The 24,529-nt window shown below is 43.7% G+C and overlaps 1 protein-coding gene across 3 annotated transcripts in view; it reads right to left on the bottom strand.

Annotated features, from left to right (window-relative positions):
- The window catches only part of PAK3 (p21 (RAC1) activated kinase 3), a 132,554-nt gene extending 111,646 nt beyond the window's left edge, over window positions 1–20,908 (bottom strand). For all 3 annotated transcript variants that reach the window (XM_017743135.1, XM_017743133.1, XM_017743136.1), the window contains exon 1: window positions 20,688–20,908. The gene's annotated coding sequence lies outside the window, so the exon portion shown is untranslated. The remainder of the gene's footprint in view (window positions 1–20,687) is intronic.
- Between the last annotated feature and the right edge of the window lie 3,621 nt (window positions 20,909–24,529).

Genomic DNA, 24,529 nt, shown 5'->3' with positions numbered 1-24,529 from the left:
CATGGGATGCATGACTGACATTTTATAGTCTCCACCTCAGTTTGCTGTCCCCAAAACCCTTCAATATGGCAACAAAGCATTTATCACCCACTCCAAAGCTACCAAGAGCAGTGGGAATCTCACTGGGTTTGTGGGGTTCAGGTTCACAAGGCAGCTCACAGATGGGTTTCCCTGAGGGTGTGGGCAGGACTGCTGTCAGATCTCAGAACTTCACCCATTTCCCCACTGGAGGGCTGGGGGCAGAATTCCCCACCAGAAGCCTCATTATAAGGTCCTCCTGGGAATGGCAGATTTTTCCCTGTGGATGCCCAGGAGCATGGACTATCCTCCTGATAACAAAGACGTGTCTTTCTGCTTGAGACATCCCAGGCATTTCCCAGAAGTCCCTGTGTGGCTCAGAGCAGTTACCTTTCAAAGTAGTATCTTTTTGATTTGCTCAAGGACAGTTTGTGGTGTCATTAAAGTTTCTCTCCAGCAAACATGCTATTATTCAGCTTGGAAACTTAATTAATTAAACAACATGTACAATTTCTTTCAACAGCTAATGCAGCACAGAGGAAGATGATCTGCCACACTCTTGGTTATTCAGTGCCACTTCCAAGAAGCTCTGAAGTCTCTGGGCAGACAAAGAGCCCTGTCCTGCCCCCCTGTTCCACCTCTTATCACCATGCAGAAGGATTCTGTGCAAAAGGAGAGCCTCTCAAATAGCAGATGCTGCAGCCTACAAGCCTCACAACTGACTGCCCTCCACATCATCTTTGCTTTATAGCTGCCAAAGCTGTTAGCACTGGTAAAATTTTACTGTGTCCTCAAATCCCATTCTGTTCCTTGAAAATGCCTCTTGGCAGATAATTCTTATAGTCCAGTCCCTTGTATGCAATAAGGTCTTTCTGTTGTTACTCATGGCACACTTTTCAGTTTGAATTTCCTCTTTCTTTCTCAAGATAAAATAGAGAAGGAAAGAACTGGTCAGGTTTTCTAATGAGATTATTCACACCTTCTTCTCTATTTCTCTGCGGGCTTTAAAAGCAGGCAATAAAAATATGAAAAAAATAGGAAACTTGTTAATTTGCCACATTTTTCTGAGACTAAATACCAATTTCCATTTTCTCCTCATTTGGATTTCTCATAACATCATTACTACAAACAAAGAGTTAAACTAAGTCACAGTTTAATCCATTCCCCATTATATTGCTAAAACGAGCAAAAAAAAAGAGGTCAGTCTTGGGGGGGATCAATGCTTTCCTTCCACAGCACAAACAACCCTGCTCAGCAGTTTGCTAATTTATCATCGTTCTTTTCAAAAAGAAGTTTTATTGGAAGTGCAATACCTTTTGTTTCCCTGGAAATGCAGGGTTTGCTTTGCCTCTCCTACACAGAGCGAGAGAGGAGCAAGAGCAAATCCACCCAAAGTGATCTGACAGCTCTCAGTGTTACTGATAATACTTCAATACAAGCAGCTCCCTGATTGCATCACCAGAAGAAGTCACTGATAGAGGACACCAAGAGGCAATATCCCCTGTGGAGACTGGGAGCATCAGGTAAATTCCTTCACTGTGCGCTTAAGTGCTCAGGGCTTATCAGCAAGGCTATGAGGACTGTGTTACCTTGTCAGGAAAGAGTCTGGACCAGCAGGGACAAAAGACAACTGAATCATCAGAACTGAGCTGAGTAAGTAATTTAACAGAAGCCCAGTTAGTTGCACTACATTAGTCACACGGGAGGTTTTCCTCTCACTCCTAGAGCTGGTAGAGAGCACATCTACGTAAGATCTCTGCTGGGATCACACAGCTGGACCCTCACACTACAGACAACCACCAAGACAGACTTATTTTGTAGCCGCCTCCACGCACCTGATGAGATGAATCCAAAGAAAAGTTTAAAGTCCTTAAGGCTCCATCTCTCCCAGAATCCTCCCTCAAGTTTAAGCAATGCTGTAGTTCAGCAAAATGTACAGCATTGGTGTGACACAAACCCTGCCTGCAGTGAGCAGGAGCAGCTTCCCTCCACCCCTCTGCCATGGCTGAACCTCGCCTGAGCCACACAGAAACCCTCTCATGCAGGGAGCAGTCCCCAGCTGTCCTCCCCACCCTTCGGAGGGGCTGGGAAAGCAGGAAATCTTTCTTGATCTTCTGTGAACAAGCCCTCTGTCACAAACCCATATTCCAAGGACCAGGGGGAACAGTAATTAAAGGAGCAAATATGCCCTGGTTTTGAATGTGCAGGTGGCTCAGGGACACAGTCTGGATTTCCAACCAGCTGGCTCATTGTGGGGCAAACAGCTGCTTGATTTGTCAGGCTTCATTGCCTGTCCAGCCCAGCACCAGGCTGCAAATACACTGAAAGAGATTTCCACCAACACATGCGAAACTCAAACTTCTCCCTCAAGTAGGCACATAAGCCATCCCTGTAAATGGGGTCAGTGTTAATTAACCCACTTTAAGCCCCTTTATGCAGAAAAAAGAATACTTTTTGCTGTCTGTGGACACAGAGTTTCATCTGCCAGCTACCACTACGTTGTACAGAACAGCTCTCTTCTTTCACTTGCAGGGAGAGGGGATTTGTGTACCCTCTACATTCAGGAAGATCCCCAGCAAACAGAGAAAGGCCTCCTACAACAGGAGAACATGTAGATGGAACTATCAGCTTATTTCACTGAAAAACATGAGTACAATTGTGGAAGGAAATGCACTTATTCAGAGTACTCTGTTAGTAAGGTTTTGGCTTGGCACTGTTCACTGAGGGCCTTTTGGGTTTGGTGTATATATATTAATTGGAAAAATGAGCGGGTAGAATATATAGCATGCACCCACAGTAAGGACTCTTTACTGCTATTTACACACACACATTTCTATTGTCTTCACTCAAAAACCAAGTCAACTTTTTTACCCATCCAAAGACCTGAAAAGCCCAGAGGACCTGCTGGAAAAAAATGTTTCTATTATAGCACCTTTTAAACATAAATAGTATCTCAAAGCAAAGACTGAGCATGTGACTTACTAATTTGTTGCCAAAAACTCAAACATAGATCCACATTTCACAACAGGCTTACCTGTAAAAAAATACAAAGAAACAAAATATATGGAGTCCCAAAAATTTATGTTGGGAAATTTCTCCCCTTCTACTTCTGTTTTACAATCTTATGTTATTTTAAAACTACAGAACAGTCAAAGCTTTGAGTGCTTCTGCTCTCTGGTTATTTGCTGGCCTTGAACCTTGAGCTGCAAAAAGACCAAGAAATATAATTACAGAGAACCATTATCCTTAGATTAAAGTGGAGCAGAGATGCAGCTCTGCCATCCTAGCCTCAAGTGTGCTCAATGAGGTAAACTCTACCAGGAAAAGTACAAGGTTCAATCAGTGACCTTGGGGTAAAAGATGGAGTATCACTAACCCCAGCCACTTGAAAATCAAGAGTCAGGATTAAAAATAAATACACACAAACAGCAGTCTTTGGGTTGCGGACAGAGAAAAGTGTCTCCTATTTGGCTCAAATTTCCACTTACTCTTCTATGGATGAGGAGCATAGGAAATTCCTTAAGGGATGCTGAAAGATACCCCTGAATCCCAGAGCTGAGGCCTTAAGGAAAACCCCAAACCAGCAACATTTGTAATAAAATAACACTTCAAGATGCAAAATTAAGACTTTGCACCAGTATCCACATACCTCCTTTCCCAAATGAAGAAAAAATTCCCAATTTCCTCAGTTTTACTTCAGAATATTCCCTAGAGAAAGAGCCTTTCTGGCTTCCCCTTGCTATCATGTTGTTTTTCTCTGCTTCACCCTCCCTTTAACCTAATTTGTTCTTTAGATGTAAATCTCAGCTCTCCTAATTTCATAACCAATTCATAATATTTTTACATTAATGTTTTACATTATAAAAGATAGTATGAAGAAGCCTCTACTGTTATTTCTTGTTTCTGCCTAAGAGACCACAATATTGCTTAACACACGGCACATTTACCACGCTATAGGGCAGCTATGGAACAGCCCTGCATGTGCCATGTATCTGCATTTCTTCTTCCACCCCCAGCTGTGGATGTCTGACTACTGGAGCCCAGGCATGATTTTAATGGGTGGTTTTTATAGGTGTGACAGCTGGAGTAAAGTACTTAGAGCTTGTGAAAATCAGGTCTCTTGGTACCAAAGCCAACCTGGACATTCAAAAATCGTTACTCAGATCCTAAAAAATAATGAGATTGGCTTAGCAATAAAGATGGGTTTAGATATTAAAGGTTTTATTCGCCTTACGGTGTTTCTGCCTTTTGCATCTTCAAGCCTTCTCTTTTTTTTTTTTTTTTTTTTTTTTTTTTTTTTTTTTTTTTCCCTTTCTTCCTCAGCAAGAAGAATTAGAAACTGTCTTTTAAATGAAAACAGAGAATCTTCCCATAAATCATCTGACTTCTGGTGCTATGATTTTAGGAAAAATATACCACCTCATCAGATTGATGGCTCATAGAAGTAATTAGCAGTGCATATCCCCATTAGAAGTACATTTTCTTGTACAGGTTTCTTCCAGGTAAAAAAGATATCAGAATTGTCTTCTCTCCTTGTGGCTACTGTTACCCGGTCTGTCCCAGTTATCACAAAGGGGACACTTACGTTCAGTAAACAGGTACATCTGCATTTGGACTTACAAACCTACACAAAATGTATTTCAGAGGAAACCTCTTACACCATCAGAATTGTAACACTCACTTCATGCAGCCTGAAATATTAGGGGATATCCGTGTCCTTTGGTTGTATGAGAGAGACATCAAAGCTCTACTAAATCCACATCTGCCCAAGTTTGGGACACAATGACTACCAAGTAGTGTGAAGCCTGGCTGTTCATGAGGCCTTGATCCAAAAGTTTCCAGAGGTCTGGGGAAAGTCTAAGTCAAGACTTAGCTTTGTATGTTACTCATTTTGAGGGTGGGAGATGAGGGAGCAGAAATTAACTGTATGTATCCCAATCATCAGCAAGTGTAAACCAACTTCGTCCTCCAGCACTCCCATACAAAGCAGGACAAATTAACCCTAAGCTGATAAAAGCCTACCAGACATCAGAGAGGCTGATCAGTAGCACACTATGGATGGACTTGCAAGCTGCCTCTTGAATTAAAAAATGCAAATGATCCTAGAGAGAGGGGGAAATTTTAACATACATTAATATATTTCAGACTTGCCACTTTCTTTAAGTTCCGTTGTTGAATTCTTTTCTGGGAGAAGGGGGATGGCAAAGTGACCTATTGGTGTAAATAATCAAATACAGGCTGAGCACGAAGCAAGACTCCATCCACACTTTCAGGATCTCAAACTGGTGTGAAGGTCACGCTTCCATCTCCTCCCTTATCTTTCAGAAGTGACACCGCTGCACTGCTTAGCAGTAGCCTGGCCAAATGGCAAGATTTGGTGCTGCTACATCACCCTGGAATGAGCACTCAACAGTTTACCAACCTGAAAGCTTTCAAGAACAATCAAGACTGTTTCCAGGTTATTCTTCCAAGTCTACCTCCTTTTCCAAGAAGTTTTCTAAGAAGTAGAGCAGCAACATACCATTACCATGATGATGCAGAGGCCCACAGGCCAGGCATCAGGACTTGGCAGCTCTTTTTTGATGCTTCACTTCCAACACTATAACCAGAGTCAGTTTTGGCTGGAGATGGTATAGCTAAGGACTAATCATGTTCCTACTGAAGTTAATTGAAATTAATTTCCCTATCATTTTCACCTGTGTTGGATAACTTAAGGACATTCAGCTATCAGTGCAATCAGTGATGGAGTCATACAAAGGTGGAGAAAATGGGATGTACAGGCCCTCTGAAAGAAAAATAAATGCAGGAGCAAAGATCATCACAATCCATCCTGCCTGCTTAAGATAATGAGAGACCTACCTTTCTGTAACCTGGTTTGGGAAGAGATATGCACACTCACTGCCTCCCTTTCCTCCCTGAAAACTCCCCATGCAGTTCTAATAAGAGTCCCTAGTAAAACAAACTAAACACACACAGCTTTTCAAAGAGGGCATCAATGCCCTAAAATAAATAATCCTTTACACCCTTGTGCATTGCAGCACTTCCTGGGCCTTAGGCAGGGAGAAAACAAGACAAACTGCAGCTGTGAAATATCAAGTAGGACAGGAATGAGAAAACATTCCTTTCTCCTGAGGAAGCATATGCAGAGCTGCAAGCATTTCGATCTACCAGTTTAAATGAGGCCTTGCAAATGAACTGCCTCATACACACAGAGAGCGAGGAAAGAGCTCTTGCTGAGCACATGCAGTACGGACCTGTCAGCGGAAGGTGTCCCAGCAGCACCAGGAGATGAACAGAACCAGCAGGAGGTAAATAGCAGTCCTGTTCTTCCCAGCTCCTTTGCTGTTACTGTTTTATTCAGCTTTCTTCCTTGCCTGTATTCTGCTAGGACCTTTTCTGCTTAGAAAGGAACCATGACTGTGCACAAATGCAAGGATATAAATCACATCACGAGATGTTTCTTAAGGTTTAAATATGTTTTAATCTGCAGGTATAAGGTGAATACTCATGAGATTTCTGGGAAAGGAGAAGCTGGTGATTGGGAGCACATAATGTTGCTCTCGTTTTCCACCCAACAGTCATCCCAACGTGACCAGGTACCCTCAGCTCAAGTGCTCTATTGGAAGCACTGGTTTTGCACGGTGGGAGGAAGGCACTGCCACTGTTACTGTTATAATCAGTAGCTTCCAAAGCCCACCCACTGTATCTAGCTCTGTGTGATGTCTGAAAAAGCGAGCAAGAACAAGGTCCAACTTCCTAGTGCCAGTTCCTGGTTAACCATGAGGCTTTGGTTTCCAACTGGGACATTGTGCCAAGCAGCAGCAAATGTCACTGTGTTTAGAGAGAAGGAGAGATGGATAGTTTTCCAAAATATTTGTGTAACACTGATATCTCAGCATCTTAAAATACCTACCTAGGAACCAAGTACCTTGTTCAGCTTAGATCAAGTCAGAAATACAAAAATAATTGTAAGCAAAACTGAGCCACTGTCAGCATTCAGTGTCTCTGAGAGTCATCCCTGTCCTCTGGCCTCCTGAACTGTCCTTCCTATAACAAGGGAGCAGAAGACAACCAGTATCTGCTGACAAGGGAACAAATGGTATATACTGTGGCAGTAAGTTAAGTTAACTCAGCTTGAAGGAAACAATATTAGCCATTCCAAAAGCTAATAATTACACTCTCCCTAACTAAAGTTGTCACTCTAGAGAGTCTTGCACAGAAGAACCAAGACTTGCTCATTGCAGTCCTGCCATCTCTGAATATATCTCTTCTCACAATTTATTTCTAACTTCTTTGGACACAAACTTTCCCTTGCTGTTGTTTGTGTCCAAGTATAAACAGGGCCTTTTTGAAGATGGAGACTTCCAGGCTGTGATAAAGGCTTGGAAGCATTGCCGCAGTCTCTCCAAGAGCTTACGCATCCTTTGCAGAGATGTTATTTCACAACTTTTCAAGCACCTCAATAGATTTTGACAGATACCCCTATACCTCATGTAAGCACCAGCATGCTAACAGGACTATTTTTCCTACCCAGTCAACAATGAAATTATAAGGAACACTGCACTGACATGTGCAGACACCAACTCTTAATTTCTAACAATAGTTGCTTCTGGCCATTTCTGATTTCCTTCACTTACCAGAACCTAGATGTTGCTGTCAATTGTCTTCCAATGGAGTGGCACATGTTACTTCTAGGGAAGAAACTAAAAACATATTTCAAAAGTGTTCAATCAACCCTGTCAGTATCATACCTCTCAAGAGAAGAATCAAGTAGGAACACCAGAACTCAACTTGAAAGGTTTACTGTTTCACACCTTGTACTGCTATAATTATCAGAGTGTACAGGCAAGGTACAAGCACAGCAGAATTTTTTGGCCAACCATTAAAAGAGATTGGCACCCCAGATGATAAACAATTCATTAAGTCTCTCTGCTGTGCCTTTACACACACCCTGCATATACTCTTCAGTCCCAGTTTGTGTGAACTGAAGGTATTACATACAAGACCTGGTAAGAAGACAACTATTTTGCTTCATGGCACTTGCTTCAAGTTTCAGTAATTCAGTGCCTTCTACAGTGAGTTGAAAACAAACCTATTGTGGTATTTTCATGCAGCAGAATCATTCTGAAGCATCATCCACATTTAAATGGGAGTCTTTCCAACTAGGACATGCAAACCCAGTTATTATTGCACTAAGCTGAGATGTGACAGATTCAAACACTAGTCCCTGATGTGGAATGAAATTGTCCTGACAGATCAGGGACTTTGAACCCCTCATACCTGGTTCAGTGCTTGCACTAGCTCTGCATGTGTCTCTAGGACCACATTCATAAGCAGATGCACCTACATGCTGAACAACTTCCATGTGTGCAGCTGGCAGAGCAGCAGGGCAGCAGCCCCTGTAACAGCCTGGCAATGCTCCTCTGGTCGGTAAGGGCCCTGCTTCACAGGGATTTGATCATTCTCAATCACTGAGAAATTGAAGAGTAACCAGCTATCTGTCTGTAATCATGTCTTACATACTCAGGTCTCTGCCCAAGTTCAGCACTTCAGCTGAGAAGAGCCAAAGGGGACATCGTTGTCAGCTTTCCCCTCATTATTCTGTAGAATGTCACATCTCCCCTTTCTTCACCTCTGTTTTACACCTGCATTCCACTAAGACAGTCTCCTAAACAAGAACCCAGAAAGTAAGGAAGATGGATTCTGTGATTCTATTACCCAGAGTGATTTCTAGGACAACCTTCCACATCCAAATGTTCAACTTCGTCCTCAAGATACAAATATTTTCTCCTCTATGCATGTCTCAGCATGTCTCAATTCCTTCTAGATTTTACAGCAAAACCTATTGAAATACAGATTCACCAGAAACTTTATGGAGTGCAAACACATATTGTTACTCTCCTTTCTAAAATATACACATAATATGAGATCCACCTCTGCTGAATTTCACTTGATCTTGACACAACTTACATGAATGCTGACACCAAAAAGAAGCCTACTCTTCATTGTCTTCATTTCAGGGAGAGAGGTCCAGCTTTGTATTTCCAGTGCTTTCAAAATAAGCAAATGACAGTACTGAAGAACTCTGCTGGCTCTGCTGTACTCTCAAGCACCTGAGACAGGGATGGGAAAGAACCAGCACCTTTCACAGTGTAATTAACTCTCATTTTCTCTGGCCCTGGAGTGCTTGTCTCCTTCACCCATAACTGAAAGAAACAACAGAAAGCTCTGTAGGCAAGGGAGGGGACAAAACCAGCTGCTGAAAGTTGTTCTCCCTGTTGGCTGCATGGCTTATTAGGTAACTGGTTAATTTTTTTTCCTCACAGAGGTCATCATAAATAAATTCTGCATACAGATCAAGTTGAAATGGGGCAATCAGGAGAGTCAGACTCTAACCCCCAAAATTACACTCTCATGGGATTACCCAACAGCCTTGGGGGACCTGTTCCATGCCCATTCTGCCATAACACACTCTTTTTACCCCCATTTCACTGCAACACCACAAAAAGCTTGCCATCAGCTGAGACCACAGGCTGTCACATTTTTCACCATGGCCTCACTGCCTCCCCACACCCTGAACACCTCCAGTTCCCCCTGTACCCCCACTGTGGGCAGTTTGGGGCTGAATCTGGCACAGCCCCAATGCTCCCAGAGCTGGTACAGGCTTGGGGACCCAGGGCACAGCATTAGCCCTGCTTCCCTCACCTGGGAAATGGAAGGAAGCCAAGATTCTATGTCCTATAGGAGGCAGTGGACTGGTTGTCAACTCAGGAACTGCCCAGCACGCCTGACAGGGATGAAGCAGGAGACGTGCAGGTTCTGAGCTTTGTGTGCTCTGCCTCTTTTGAGACTACAGGCCCAAGCAGCAGGGCAGGAGCACGTGGCTTGCTGGCTACCAGCTGAACTATCTTGACTTGTACTTGGGGCTCCTGACAATGAGCAATGTAAGTATTCATGAGAATTGTTTTCTAATTAGCCATGCACACCAAAGGAAGAACCATATAGCTAATAAGCACAAACAGAATCATCATTAGATGAGACTTTATTAGGTACTTACAACTGAGATTGTAGCCATTTGTCTTGACAATAAGCTTAGACAAAACTGATGCATGGTGTCCTTTAAATCTCAACTGGTTTAATTAGACTAGTTGAGGATATTTGATAACCCAACCCTTTAGTCCCTCAAAAATAATCACACTGTATGTCCTATTTATTAATTTTGATTTATATCAAGATACACTTCTGTTTCTCTAGGGGGCATTTACAAAAGTTAAAATGCAGAGCCAGCCAATAAATCCATCCAGTACATAATGAAATGACCTTCCAAGGAAGTAAAACCCCATCACCCTGAAAAGCCAGAGAGGCCTTTGTTGTATTTGCTGAAGGTAACTCCAGCTTGAAAGATGGCATCTCTGCCTGAGAGGTTGGAAAAAGTGGTGGCTATCATGTTTGAGTGTATTATTAAAAGTGACAGTTATCTCTGTATGCTTACAATTGGAACTTCTGATTTCATAGACTATAACAAATGCACCACTGCTGTTCTGGATGGCCTAGCATTAATAAAGCAAACCAATTTTGAATGCCCAAGGCCAGGACCTCAGGGACAGCAGATGGTGCCCAGGATACCCATTCTCACATTAGCATTAGAATGGTACAGAGTGGGTCACAGATTGCCTTTAAGCAAGCTTTCCCTTGTCCACAGAGTCTCTGCTTCCAAGCAAACGAGACAACAGCATTGTCTGGGATTTTTAATTTAGGTAATCGGTGCTTCATTACATAAAATGTATTTCACAAGCAAGCCAAGCAATAAAGAAATCTATTTCCTTTGTAACTACTTGCACTCCATAAGCCCCTTATTCAAACTTTGCACATACAACAAAAGGAAATGAGCAGTCCTTGTTCATATATGTTAAAACACTTTGGACAAATTACTTAAGAGTTCCTAAAATTAGACTTTCTTTTCCCTAAAATTGCTTCCAATTTTCTGTGTAATTACAGCTGTAATTTCTTGTAAGCACAAATGGCATATACATTGATTTCCAACTTGACTCTCTCATTGAGAATCAGAATAAATACCAAATAGAAAATTGGAAACTGTGCCTCAAATTCTTTAAAAAGGGTATGAAATCCACATGCTCACCTGGATTCAAAATTAAGACTGTCCTGATCTTAAAAGAGGCAAAACTTCACCCCATTCCTAATTTAAGCCTCAGAGTTAAGTAAAAAGCAGCCAAGGACTGGACTCTCCAGAGAGAAGTTCAGAGCGAGACTTGGGATATCATATGCAAACTTTCATGAGATATTTTGTCCTTTCTAGAAAACACAGGTAAGTTCCACTTTAAATAAAGTCTCCCAGAATATGTGTTTGATATCTTAACATCAATAATGAATGAAGTCTTTGTGTTTATATGTCTGTCTTCGTGGCTGAGTTAACTCAGATTTCTGAAATAATAAATTAATAATTAATTTCTGTTTTCTGAAAATATGACTCTGTATTCATCATATTTTGAGCCCCTTGGACAGGCATCCTCAGCTGAGTTTTTTTCCTGGCTGTTTATTAACCATCAAGAGGATGCTTTAACTCTGCTCATCATATGCATCAGTCAAATCAAATCTGGAAAAACCTAGAGGAAGAACCTCATTTTTGAAAAAACAGGAAGCAAATTAATCGAGAGATTCCCTAGTACCTCACAAGCTCTCTGCAAGAAAGATACAGAAGAGCAGAGATAATTTCTTCTTTTTTTGCCTCCATCTGAGAAACAGGAAGAAAAAAAAGGGGGTGCTACTTCCACTCCCAAACCTAAAGGATTAAAGAGGAGTTAATCCACACAGATATCGTGTGCCCACATACCTCTCCCTTATCACTGCACTTACTCTAGAAAATTGCAATCATGGCTTCACCTGCTTGGATCCCCCTTCAGATCCCCATGATGGGAACTTCTGAAGCGAAGACTGGTGTTAAAAATCTGCAAGGTGTCCAATAGATGGTCAATCTCATTCCAAGTCAAAAGTGCAAAGCTCCAGTGGTGACAGTGCCAGGGATTCCCTAGAACAGATCTTGGCAGGCTCAGCAAGCCTTTAGCTTCCCAAGCTGTTCTCCAAAACAAGCCCGACGAGGAGCTAGCAAAGGCAAGTCACTCCACACCACAGGCACACCCCAGATTCCAGACATGGTTGATGGTAAGGCAGCTGAGAATTACAGATTTACACACAACACATACTGGCATAAGGAACAGATGAAAATCTTTTGTTGATGTTGCTGTTCTTGTTTCTCATGTAACAGTTTTCATTCCCTAAAGCCAATGTACTAATTACCAACTGAAAATAAGTCATCTAATCATCTTACTTGAATAAATACCTCTGGAGCTTGACTGGAAAATTCAAGAAGCCATATCTGGGCAGTTAAAGCAAATAACTATTTCAGTATCTTGATCAGCACGTTTCCTTCTCTATGAACTACTGGAAAATGATTAATTCTCTAGAAACTCTATGGAATTAAGGAAAACTTTTGAATAAACTGGAGAATATTTTGGGTCACAAGATCACTGGACTCCACAGAATTAGGAGGGTCCTTTCCTAGATGAGGTGTTCAGAAGGTGGCTGAGGATTTTGTAGTCGATAGGTGAAATATGAAAAAACACCAAGGGGAGGGACTAAAAGCTGGTTCCTCATGTAATCTTGAGCAGAGCTGCTTAGGTGTTGGGACCTAGGGCTTATTTTTCTGAACTGTTTGGCTTCAAGAATTTCAATTTTCATTGAACTTCCTTCCAATCAGATACTTCTGGGGATGGAATTTCTAAAAATTATACCAAATGGCAATTTACAATCTTGCCACTGGAACGTGGCCCACTCTGCTTAATACTCAGCATTGTTTAACAGAGAGAAGATGTAGATCTAGCAGCATTTCTTGGCTCTACCTTTGGGGGAAGAACTTTCCACTGTTGCAGGTGTCTCCTAAGTGGTGAAGGTGAGCAGAAGCGAGGCAGTAACTTGTGCTGGAGGGGAAGTGTCATCTCCTCCTGTCAGTGCTAAGACCTCTCACACTCGTCACAGAGTGAGAATGAGTGAAGGAAGGAAGACAAACACAAACATTACAGTAAAACACTACATATAGATATTACTCTGCTTTTGTGGTGGATATTTATAGCCAGAGCTGGGATGTGATTGCAAAAGTATTATTTCAAGATGATCTCTAATATCTAATTTATTCTTCTCAGATTCTGTTGGGGTGGTCTACAGAAAAAACCCACACTGCAGCCAAAGCACTGCAGGCAAGTGCTGAATGTTCTGTATAAACATAAACAGTTTCTTGCCTGCAAATCTGCTCTCCATCATATTTCTCATCTTTCACTCCTCAGTTCCCAAGATACTAGAATTTCCTCAGTTCTATGGTTACCTAGAGTTTTCTCATGGAGACAAGCACTGAACACATAATGAAGAAAACAAACAACAGTCAAAAATCCCCTAAAAACAACCCTTCAGCTTATTATTCCCTTATTCTTCCTGTGCAGGCTCTGAGCCAAAGACACTACAGCCCCTGCTGGGGAGATCAGTGGTAAACATCGTTAGCTGTTAGCAGAGGAAAAATCTTAAAATAAACAGTTCTTCAAGGTATAATTTTTCCCCTGATAAACATTAAGGAGGGGCAAAGCCAACAGACCTCTTTATCCCCCTTCTTCATTAATTAATAATATAAGCACTAACCTGAAAATGAAAATGGACAGTTTTTTTGATCCTATGGGAAAGTCCCAGAAAACAGGCAAAAGGCTCTTGCCCCATTTGTCACATGGCTGCCACGATTTGCAGGTGGTATGGCAGAAATGAAATCCCACACTCTGATGAAACCTCATGTGGGCATGTGCTCTCCCAGTGCACTCTGTGCTGGACAATGGCCTGGGCAGACACCTGTCTTAAGTGCCTTTCTGACTATGAAAGAGGAGGATATTCCATTTCAGTTCTTGCAGCTATTAAGGAGTCCCAGTGAAATAGTCATTAAAGACCTGCCAGGCCAAAATGTGCTGCATTTACGGAGCTTTTATATGATTTGCCTCTAGCTGTCTGTAAAGAGTGAGAATGATACATAGCATCCTTTTTACAGAGATCTCAAAGAGATAAATAAAAATAGTTTTCTATCTGGAAGATGCAAAGTGCAGGGAGGTTAAGTGAACAATCCAGTCTCTCACAGCAGGACAAGAACCCAAATCAGCTGATAATAGTCCTGTGACCTCAGCACTAAATGGGGATCTTCCTGTACTCACAGCCTCTTTCTCAGATAAGTTTGTCCTGCCAATGTGTACTCCAAAGAGTACCACAGGTCTGGGAGTCCTGCTATAGGAGCTTGTGTGGATGAGCAGAGAAAGTTCCTTCAGTAACAGGCTTTCCAGGGCTTCTTCCAGAGGTCAGAGATCTTACCGCCTTGTTTGGTTCTGGGCTCTTCCTGACTTTTAATTAATCTGAAGGATTTGATTCACTGTTACTCAGCAATAAACTGTTTTCCTTAAAAGGGCTAATCAAATTTTGATGAGGCCCTTGAGCAATGGGAAGATTGATTAAATACATTAAAGGTTAGGTGTAGAGCAAACCTAAAGATCAGGGCATAAATTCCTGTTGAGTTCAATAGAATTATGATGGGTATTTCTACACATATCTTTTCCCACTGCTATATCCCATATTTTTATGTATTTGTGTAACCACCCCAGCATCCTGAAAGAGGGAAATGGTAACCTCTCCCATGTTTTGTTTAGCTCCACACCCTACATGTTTTGAACTACTTAACGTGGCAGAAAAGCTGCAGTGTCACAGCCTCTTCCCTGCCAGTCAGCCCTGTGCTGTACATTCACCCACAGGCAGGATGAAAGGGATGTTTTTGATGGCAACATCTGGAAGGTGGGCAAGGAAGAGAGGTTGTCCTGCAGACATTCAGGAGTGACCACCTGTGTGTGAAATAGAAGCTCTCAGCAATGTTTTACTGATGGTGCAGACCTGAACCCCCCACTTGAATACTTACGTTCTTAGCACTACTTGCTTTCTTACTCCCCAAAATCTTCAGCAGTGAAGATGCTGCATCCTCTCTAGGTAGCCTGTTGTAGAATTTAGTATCACTGCTGCTGGAAAGCATCCTTGAATTTATAAGGATAAACTTCTGAAAAACATATTGATCTGTGTGCTGATCTATGAAGGCAAGAAAATGAGCTACAATGTGGGGAAATGGACTGGCCAGCAAGTTCCTATCATATGGTCTTTACACTGTCACCTGAGCTGCCCAGGACAAGTCATATCAGGCTAGAACAGCAGAGTAGGTGACCTTCAGACCTACTCTAATATTGCAGTCCTTATGCTACCACAAAAATACAACATTCACACCAACTGCCAGACAGCAGGTCAGTTTTTCCAGCTGATCCTGATTATGTAAGAGACGTTGTTTGATTATTGCTCTCTGCTAACCTCTGCATAAATCAGCCATTAAGAACTAGAACAGAAATTGTTACTGAAAATTCAATCAGTGCTTCACTGATTTTTTTAATACATTTTTTAATGTATTAAATATGTAATATTTTAATACCATATGTATATCAAAGTGCATTAACCTGCTTGAGCCTATTGGAAAAGGTTTTATTAACAAACTCCGTACAATCTAACAACAACATAGGAGAAAGGAGCAGTGGTCCAGGTCATGGGAGGGATGGCAAAAGTTAAATACAAATTTCTCAACTTCAGAAGTCATAAATGGTGTATTTCATTATTTCACCTACAAAGGTGGTTTTATCTCCTACACAGTTTAATTTCCATTTTGCTTTGGCTGACACATGTTCATAGAATCATAGAACCACAGAATATCCTGAGTTGAAAGGAACCCACAAGGATCATCAAGTCCAACTGGCCCTGCCCAGGACAACCCCAGTAATCCCACCATGTGTCTGAGAGCATTCTCCAAATGCTTCTTGAGCTCTGTCAGGCTGGTGCTGTGACCACTTCCCTGGGCAGCGTGTTCCAGTGCCCAGCCACCCTCTGGTGAAGAACCTTTTCCTAATATCCAACCTAAACCTCTCCCGACACAGCTTCATGCTCTTCACATGCTCTTCCAAATCTCTTGTTTATGAGGCCTAGTGACATGTGAGGCCAGCACAGGTGATCCATACCATTCCCTTCCCTTTCCTTTTCCTTTCCCTTTCCCTTTCCCTCTCCCTTTCCCATTCCCTTTCCCATAGAAATCTGTAACTTCCACTGTGTTTGATGCTCATGGTCACAAGCTGCCTTGCAGATAATCCTGCTACTCGATGGTGCCCAAGGTTTGAAATTTGGAAAACTGCTGATACTGGTCAGTGACTTTGCTTGGGACACACTTGGTATCAGGGAAGGAAATGTCTTATGCCATACAAATATGACAGGATGGATCCACCTCAAAACCAAATTAATCCCTTAAAAGAAAAACATGCCAATGAATGGGTTTCATGACTTGAAACTGCAAGAGGCTCATGGAAAACCCCAGAGGTAGAGAAGGAGACACATTAATTCAGCACTTCATCCAGTCCAGTAACACAGTCCGCAGTCTGTCACATAAGGCTGCATTCAAAGGCAGGATTTAGGAGACAGGTTCATTGCAAGGCTACAGCTGTGCCAATCTTAACTTCACATCAGAGTAAACCACATGGTGTAAACCTTAGGAAGCAGCTATGAAAAGGCCCTTTTCACATCTCTTCTATCCTCGCTCTCTATCTACCTTTTTATGCATATACCTTTACCTACCAAGAAGGTACAGAAGATGGAACCAGACTCTTCCAAGAGGTGTACAGTGAAAGGTAACAGACACAAACTGAAACATGGGGAATTCTGATTAGACTTTTTTTTCATGAGGATGGTCAAACATTGAAATTGCATCAGAGAGATTGTAGGATCTCTGTTTTTGGAGGTAGTGCTAATTTAACTGAACCAAGTCCTGAGTAACCTGCTAAAAATTGGTGCTGTTTTGAGCTATATTTGGACTATACCAACCCCACAAGTCACATCCATCCTAAATTATTCTATGATTTTTCTTAGGTAAATTTAGAATCATACTGTAGGGCCTTATTAAATATTAATATATTTCTATAATACTTAAACTCACCCTCTGCACTGATTAAGAATGGAGACAGGCTGCCAGTACTCAGCAGCACCCACAAAATACCCAAAAGGGCCAGCACCCACAACTAGAGAGTTCTACACTCAGAAACCCCCTCCAGTGTACTTGAAGAACACTTCATCCACTGTGGTCCCAGTGTGTCCATGGAGATGCTATACATACCGTGCTGTGCTCGACAGACCTGTGACTATGGACCACTGGTTCCATAGTGAAACCTTGTAGAATATGATGCACTGAAAGAAAGATTACTGGGGAGTTTTCAAACGAAAAAATCCTTTAGGATCTCAAAATGTATCTTATTCTATCTGAAGAGCTAAGGCTTCAACTAGGAGGATAATTTCAAGGCACTCAATCTTAAGAGAGCGCTGTGAGAGACTGGGAGTATTTACATATACTGAAACGATGATTTAAAGTGATATCTGTTGATGCCCAAAGGTATTTTTGGGCCCATACTTTCTTCAATGACTGTCTGTTTTTATGGAGTTGTTTGCCAACTACTGACAATCTGTTTAGAAATATCAGGGAACGTGAAATCTAGAGGTGTATCAGTGTGTGAGCGTCCACTCCAAAACCTCTGTGAAAATAACCTTCAGGGATGGCAATCAGCCAGAGATGCAGTTTGAAGCCAGCTAAGATAAGAATAAATATTCATGGCAGCTAAGGATTTTGCATTTAATACCATTCTGCTAATGCAGATAAATATTCAGATTTCCCTGGCTTCTGGAGAGTAAACCCAGTTTAAAAGAGAAATCCACACAACAGCATTCAAATAACATTGCAACTGCTGGTAAGGCTTTTGGGGGATGTGTTATCCTAGTTTTTACAGACTAATTTGAAATCTCAGCAATTGAAACATCTACGTCAGACAACAGATGCAGTAAGATTCATGCTCTGGATCACTGCTGCCTATGGCAGGGGGACGGCCCTACCTGTACCATACTGTTCAGCACCGTGCCATACTTCTATCTTTCAGGGCTGTACTTCATTCACAGGTAAAGCACCTCTCACTTATTTTCACATCTTTGCAACAAATAGTATAATCCAAAGTTAATATTTTACTACTTTTACTCCTACCCACTTGTCCCTGTGCTAGGGCAAATGTTTCTGTGGTATAAACCCCAAGCTCACAGCTGAGTGTAACTGACTCTGAAGTGATGGTTACCTTCACAAGACTCAGTTTTTACAGGAAAGATACACAAATGAATTAGACTTAACCATGCTATTGTAGCTGTCAACCGTATTACAGCAGCAGATCTACATAACTGCCTAACCAGTTAGGGCTTTCTTCTCCAGCTGACCAAGAAACCAGAGTTACATCCTGTCCCCACCACAAATTCAAGTCACTTCACAGGCAGAAGAGATCTCAGAAGAAATTATTCAAAGGGAAGCAGAATCAAAGAAAATTATTTCCCTTCCTCTGCAGATTCACAAGCAAAAGAGAAACTGTGTTCCTCAGCCCATTATTAAAACTCTTTGCAAGTAACCACACCATGAGACACTTGCACCCCAGCTGAATGCTACGCGAAGCTGTGACTGCAGGACCACTGAGAAGTCACTCCACTTCCTCACATATAATTTAGGAGCTTAATTCACATGCTTCAGAACATGAACTTTAAACTGTTTTCAACACACCTTCAGTCTTCATGAAAGGAAATGAGCAAGATGACAGATAGACCAGTAGTTTTTTTCATGAAACAGCTCTCAGACCACATTAGCTCACTGCTTCTCATTCCTTCTGTGCCATACCTTCATTTCTGGATATCTCTCTAGACTGAACACTCACACTTTCTCTTCCCTCTTCCCTCCTGTGACAGTAGTTCCTGTAAAAGGTTCAGAAAGGAGGGCAAGTAGCTCCTAAACAACTCTAGCTGTCACACTTCTGGCTGAACAAAAAGGGGCAAGAAGAATGGAATTGGAAGGGGAAGTAGAGGCACAGGGCAATGAGAGGCCAGGGTTTTTTCCCCAGTCTTACACTAGTCTTAAGCAAATCACTTCCCTTATACACTGCTATACATTAAAGTAATATTAAATTGTGGAGGCCACTGGCAGGATTTCCAAAGTACAATGCTCAGCTACCAGTATACAGGTTTGAGGCATCAAAGCACTCTGGAATTCAAGGTGTTCAGCTCTCTTAGACATTAAACACAAATTTTAAAAGAATGAAGATAAATACAAACAGAATCAGCATACTTATGATCCCTAGTTTAGAAGTTACTTTCAACATCAGAGCTATTGGAATAGCCTTGCCCATCCCGCTCATCAGCCTCTCTTCCTTTTAAAAGTATACCAGAGAGCACAGCAGTCAACACATTTATCTCTCAGTTAACATATACTTATCCTAACCTGAATCTTTGCATGATCCTTCGAATTCTCACTCCAATGAGAATGACTTGAAGACATACAGACCACAGGCTTCACCTTTGTGAAGAAAACTGTTAACATGTGGGGGTGCAATTACATCCCTGATGGGACTTCTGTCAGCGTTAGAGACTTTGCTGCAACAAAGTTTCTCCAGGATCTCAGCGCTCACTATCTCTGTTGGAGAGTACACCCAGAGTCTGCCGAGCGAGAAAATGCTGCACAGAAGTTACAGTAACAGGACAGAGGGGAGCTCTGCACCTGACCCAAGGGGAGGATGGCTAATTTAACCTTCGGTCTTGTTTCAGTAGAAGCCCACAGTGCTCATCTCCACTTCTAATATTGTATTTACCATTATCAATCTCTTAAACTACTCAGCCAGTTGATGGTGATCCCTTAAACTAGGGCATCAGATCCAAACCGGGAATGGCTAGACAGGCGGATGGATTATGGCACTGGCAAGATTAGGAGTTTTAGGCTGTGACTGGCTTCAAAGGCAGCCCGTTCCAATCACTGTCCTCCTGTGAGTCTGGAAGTGACTCGTGTAAAGACACTCAAGACCATCCCGCTGAGCCTCCAGATTAAAAATAACAAGACAAAAGTTGGGAAATGTTTAATATGTGAAAAGCAACTGATCTTAAGATATTTGAATGGCAAGTACCTGAAGGTGCATCTGGCATGGGAAGGTGCATCTCTGGCACTCAACTCGGCCCAGCGGACAAGCAGCCTGGCTCGCCGGTGGCTCACACGAGGAGCCTGCAGAGCCCTTGGCCTCCCCCCCTTCCCGCCCCTCGCCAGGCTCCCCGTGCCTGCCTGCAGCGCCAGCCAGCAGCGCGGCATCCCGGTCCCGCAGCATCCAGGCCCAACCGGCACCGCCGGGCACATGCCAGAGCCTTTTCCATGGAGCCAGTTTTCCCTGGAGCCTCAAACTAACCAGACCCCCAGCCAGAGGACAGGGTTCGGGGCGGTTACAAGGCACAGATTTGGGAACTTCCGAAGAGAGCCGGGTGCTGACAAAGAGCCACGGCTCTCCCCAGCCCCCCGCAAGCTGCAGCCTCGCACGGACCCCGGCTGGGCTTTGTTGCCCGGCTGGCTGGCTGCAGGGGACCGCGGGCTGCCAGGAGCCCGCCCAGCCCCTCCGCCCAGGGCACAGCCGTGCCGGGCACGCTAGGTACAAAGGCAAAGCACAGACCTTCTCCCTGGCCTCTCCGCGGGGAGGCTGCGCTTGTCCTGCCGGCCGCGGCCGCGGTGCCGTGGGGGAGAGGGGGCCGGCCGCGGTGCCTCACCGGCTCCCCATCGATCCGCCCTCCGGCAGCCTCGCTGCTCTGCTCTCCCCCCCTCCTTCCAGGGGGACAAAAACGGGGATGGGGGGGAACCTTTCTATTATTATTATGCTAATATAGTGTGGGGGCTTGTGGTTCCTGTAGCCAGGCGGAAGTGAACCCGCTTTGGCCCCCCTCCTCCTTCCGCGATGCTCCGGGACTGGATGCGGGCGGCCCCCGCAGCCGGGGATCCGCTCCCGGGGCTCGGCTACCCGCAGCCCCCGGGCGGCAGCGGCGTCCCGGTCCCTTGGTCCCCGGGCGGGGGGGGAAAGCGGTGCCGTCCCCGAGAGGCAGAGGTTACTTGAGAGGCAAAAAGTGGCGAATAATTTTCTCCACCCCAGTGATGGGCGGGCTGCCCGGTGCCCGCCGGGGTGCGCTCGGCGGCCCCAGAGCCCGCTGAAGGCAGCGGTGCCCTCAGTGACGCTCGGTCATGGCACTAGAGGAAAGGCTATAAAATGCAGCGAAATACACGTGTCCGCTGGCTCCGTAGTGACATCCCGCGGTGCGGGGACACTACTGCCGGTGGCCGGCTGAACCCGGGGTTTTTTTTTCGCCCGGAGCAGGCCCGGGGGTTCCCGCAAGGACCCCAATCACCATCAGTGGCTTGGTTTTAAACCAGCCTTCTGCCGAGTGCCGCTGCAGAGCTGCGCTGCTCTCGGGCACTGCGGGGATTTGTGCCTTATAAACGCCCCCCATCTTCCACAGAACGCCAGAGAGCAACGAGGGCTCTCAACGAGCTAAACTGTGCCGCTGGCTTCCTGCCTAGGCTGAGGAGCAGAGAGACACCAAATGAACATCCATCTAACTAAGGCAAATGTTAATTTCTTAATTCAGCATGTGCTGTCATGCTGAATCAGACTTGCAGAACATCTCCCTTAACCAAGAGGCACAGCAGAGATGAGGTGGTGAAACCCTGTCCATCCCTAAGCCTTAGCTACTCTAGAGAACTCTGCTATCCACCTTTCCTGTCACACAGCACAATGGGATGCTCTGGTGGCCTGTGGCAGAAAAGACAGTGAAAAAGACCTGAACTCATGGACCAAAACACCACAACCTGCCCATACACAGGAGGAAAGGGTGAAGTCAGCACTTAGGCACAGCTGAGCTGACTGGATTCCAGCTTACAGGATGCTACTAGTAATGAGGACTTGGTGGCATCAACCTACAAATGTCTCCACAGCCCCTGGCAAGCTTGGTTAGATCCATGCCACCATGCTTATGAAGCTCAGATTGCCTGGACCAGAAAGATGAAGGCTAGCCTGGGCAGGCCTGAACACACAGCAACTGAAACTCCTGATAATTGTTCTGTGGCATGTGGATGCAGGTGGTAGATGGGTTGTAAAAGGCTCTTCTAAACTCTACTACAGGAGTAACTCACATCAGATGGTGGACATGTTCTCAAGAAATGACTGGGACACAATAAACATCTCTGAAACATCTAGCAAGTCTTTACTGAGATCTCTGTTGTCCCCAGAAGCCAACTGCTCTCAACATCATGGTAGAACTTAAACTCCGTAAAATTCTGTCTTGTGGGAACAGTGAAATGGTCAATGAAGGTGATACCTCTTCGGTCTGGTGTCTTGTTTAGAACCTGCCATTCTGGACTGTGCAGATTCATCTCTTCTCAGTTTTGTGTTAAACATTTCCTTCACATCCCAACAGCAGCAGAGTTGCTTAGTCAGCTGCTGCATCTGTCTCACAGCCTTAGGGTGTCTGTGTCCTCCACATTGCCACTGGATGGCTGAACAACCATGTCAGCAGAAATGCCCTCTTCCAGATGGGACTGGCCAGAAGATTGCACCTCATCCTAAGGAGTGCACGCCTGGACACACTGGTGCATAAACTGTGTCTTGCAGCTTAATTACTGAAATTCTCTGTGCTTTGAAATAAACCACAGCAGGTGTAAAATACAGCAGATGTCTGCTTAGCAAAGGAGAGCAGTGTGCTTTGCTCACCCTAGATTCCTACTAACTGCAGACTTTGGTCTTCTTTTCTGATATTCAAAGCCCTTAATAATCTTCCACAGCCAGCTCCTGCTGGAGCACTGCCACCATTGACCAAGGGGTGAGAAAAGACTGTGGGAGTTTCATATTTCCCAGGCAGTATTTCTGCACTGTGGAACTTACTTTGCCTCACAGAGATAGAAATAACCCAGATCTGAATGCAGTCAGAAGCAAATGCAAAACTTCCCCCCTGAGCTTCATTTCTTCACACACAATCATGCAAAGAACGCTAGTACCCAGCCCAACAAATCCAAGCCTATGAACTAATAGCTTGCTATTCCTCTTAGCGGCTAGATAGAAAGGTGGAGAAAGAAAGGCTTTTTTTCTGTTTTAAAATACTTGGGAGGACACAAGTCCTACAGAGATGGGAACCATCTAAATATATATAAAGACATAGTGAGATAAATTAACCCATCTGTTGTAATCTAATGGTTTAATAAAACCAATTTTAAAAAATCAACAGTTTCATAAAACCACTAAAGCACTATAGATATTTTCAAGTTTTTAAAATTCTTCTCCAAAGTGTATGAAGGTAGGAAATCAACCATCTCCTGTCAGATTCCTCAACTGCATGAAAAGGAACAAGGCTGTGCGTGAAGCTGATGCAAACAAATCCATGGTGTAATTAAAGCAAATTTCCATTAACAGTCTAACACAGACTATCAAAAATGGCTCCTCACACCCCAAAATACATTGCTGATTTCCACTATATGTCAGCACACATATCCATCACTATCCTTCTTCCATCCCAGGGATCTCAAAACACCTCACAGATGGTGCTTAAATGAAGGCTTACAACACCTTCATTCTTTTTCCACTGTGAGCACAGAGATGTGCTGATCATCTAACAGGAAGTATGAAAATGACTGGAAAGATGAAGGTATCCTATCTGCATATATGCCTTGCTCTTCCTACTAGATAGCACTTCCAGCACATCTGCTGGTAATTAGAAAAAGTTCTTTCCTTAAAGACTGCCCTGAGCCATCCACTGACAGCTTTACAGGCAAATCAGGGCACAGAAGCAGTGTTTTGCTACATCCCAATGGATGATGCCATTCAGTTCTGTGTCTGAAGAGCGACACAGCATCTATGGGGCAGCACTCAACATACTGTGAATTCACATAAGCTTTTGTTGGTTTCGAATGCTCATCTTTTGTACAGCCAGGTGACACATATGGGATACAGTCAGAGGTTTTCATACATCAGGGAATCCTACAAAACATACAGGAAGAGAACATAAGCACCCAGTGTATCATCCACCATCTCACAGGCATGTTGTGTGTGCTCCGAGACCTCCCAGCAAAGCAGGCTTATCTGGGAAGTGGGAAAACAAATGTGCATTGGCCAGAGAGCTGTAGTAGGCCACTGAACTACCCTTGGAAGTGTTTTCCATTAAATGTGCAGGCAGGTTCAGCTTCATCTCATCCCTCTCCTCTTCAATACGTGCACACACCCCATCTGTGATTTATGCTAGAGTCCTGCTGTGATCTTTCTCTGGGTAAACTCCCGTGCCCAGAGTACAAGCTGAGAGCAGGAGTCTGAGGAACAGGCAGCACTGGAGATTTGACAGTTCAGCCCTGAAAAATGTCCCCAGTTAAATTACAGAGACACCCACAGACCTCAAGAAGCCACCAAAACACACGTGTCCAAAAACACTGTCCATTAAAAAGGCACCAGCTGTGCTACTCACTGTGTTCGGTTACGCTCTT

The sequence above is a fragment of the Corvus brachyrhynchos genome, unplaced genomic scaffold (assembly GCF_000691975.1).
Source record: "Corvus brachyrhynchos isolate BGI_N302 unplaced genomic scaffold, ASM69197v1 scaffold398, whole genome shotgun sequence".
NCBI lineage: Eukaryota > Metazoa > Chordata > Aves > Passeriformes > Corvidae > Corvus > Corvus brachyrhynchos.
Note: the sequence above shows the minus strand (reverse complement) of the source record. Positions and strands in the feature narration are given on the sequence as shown.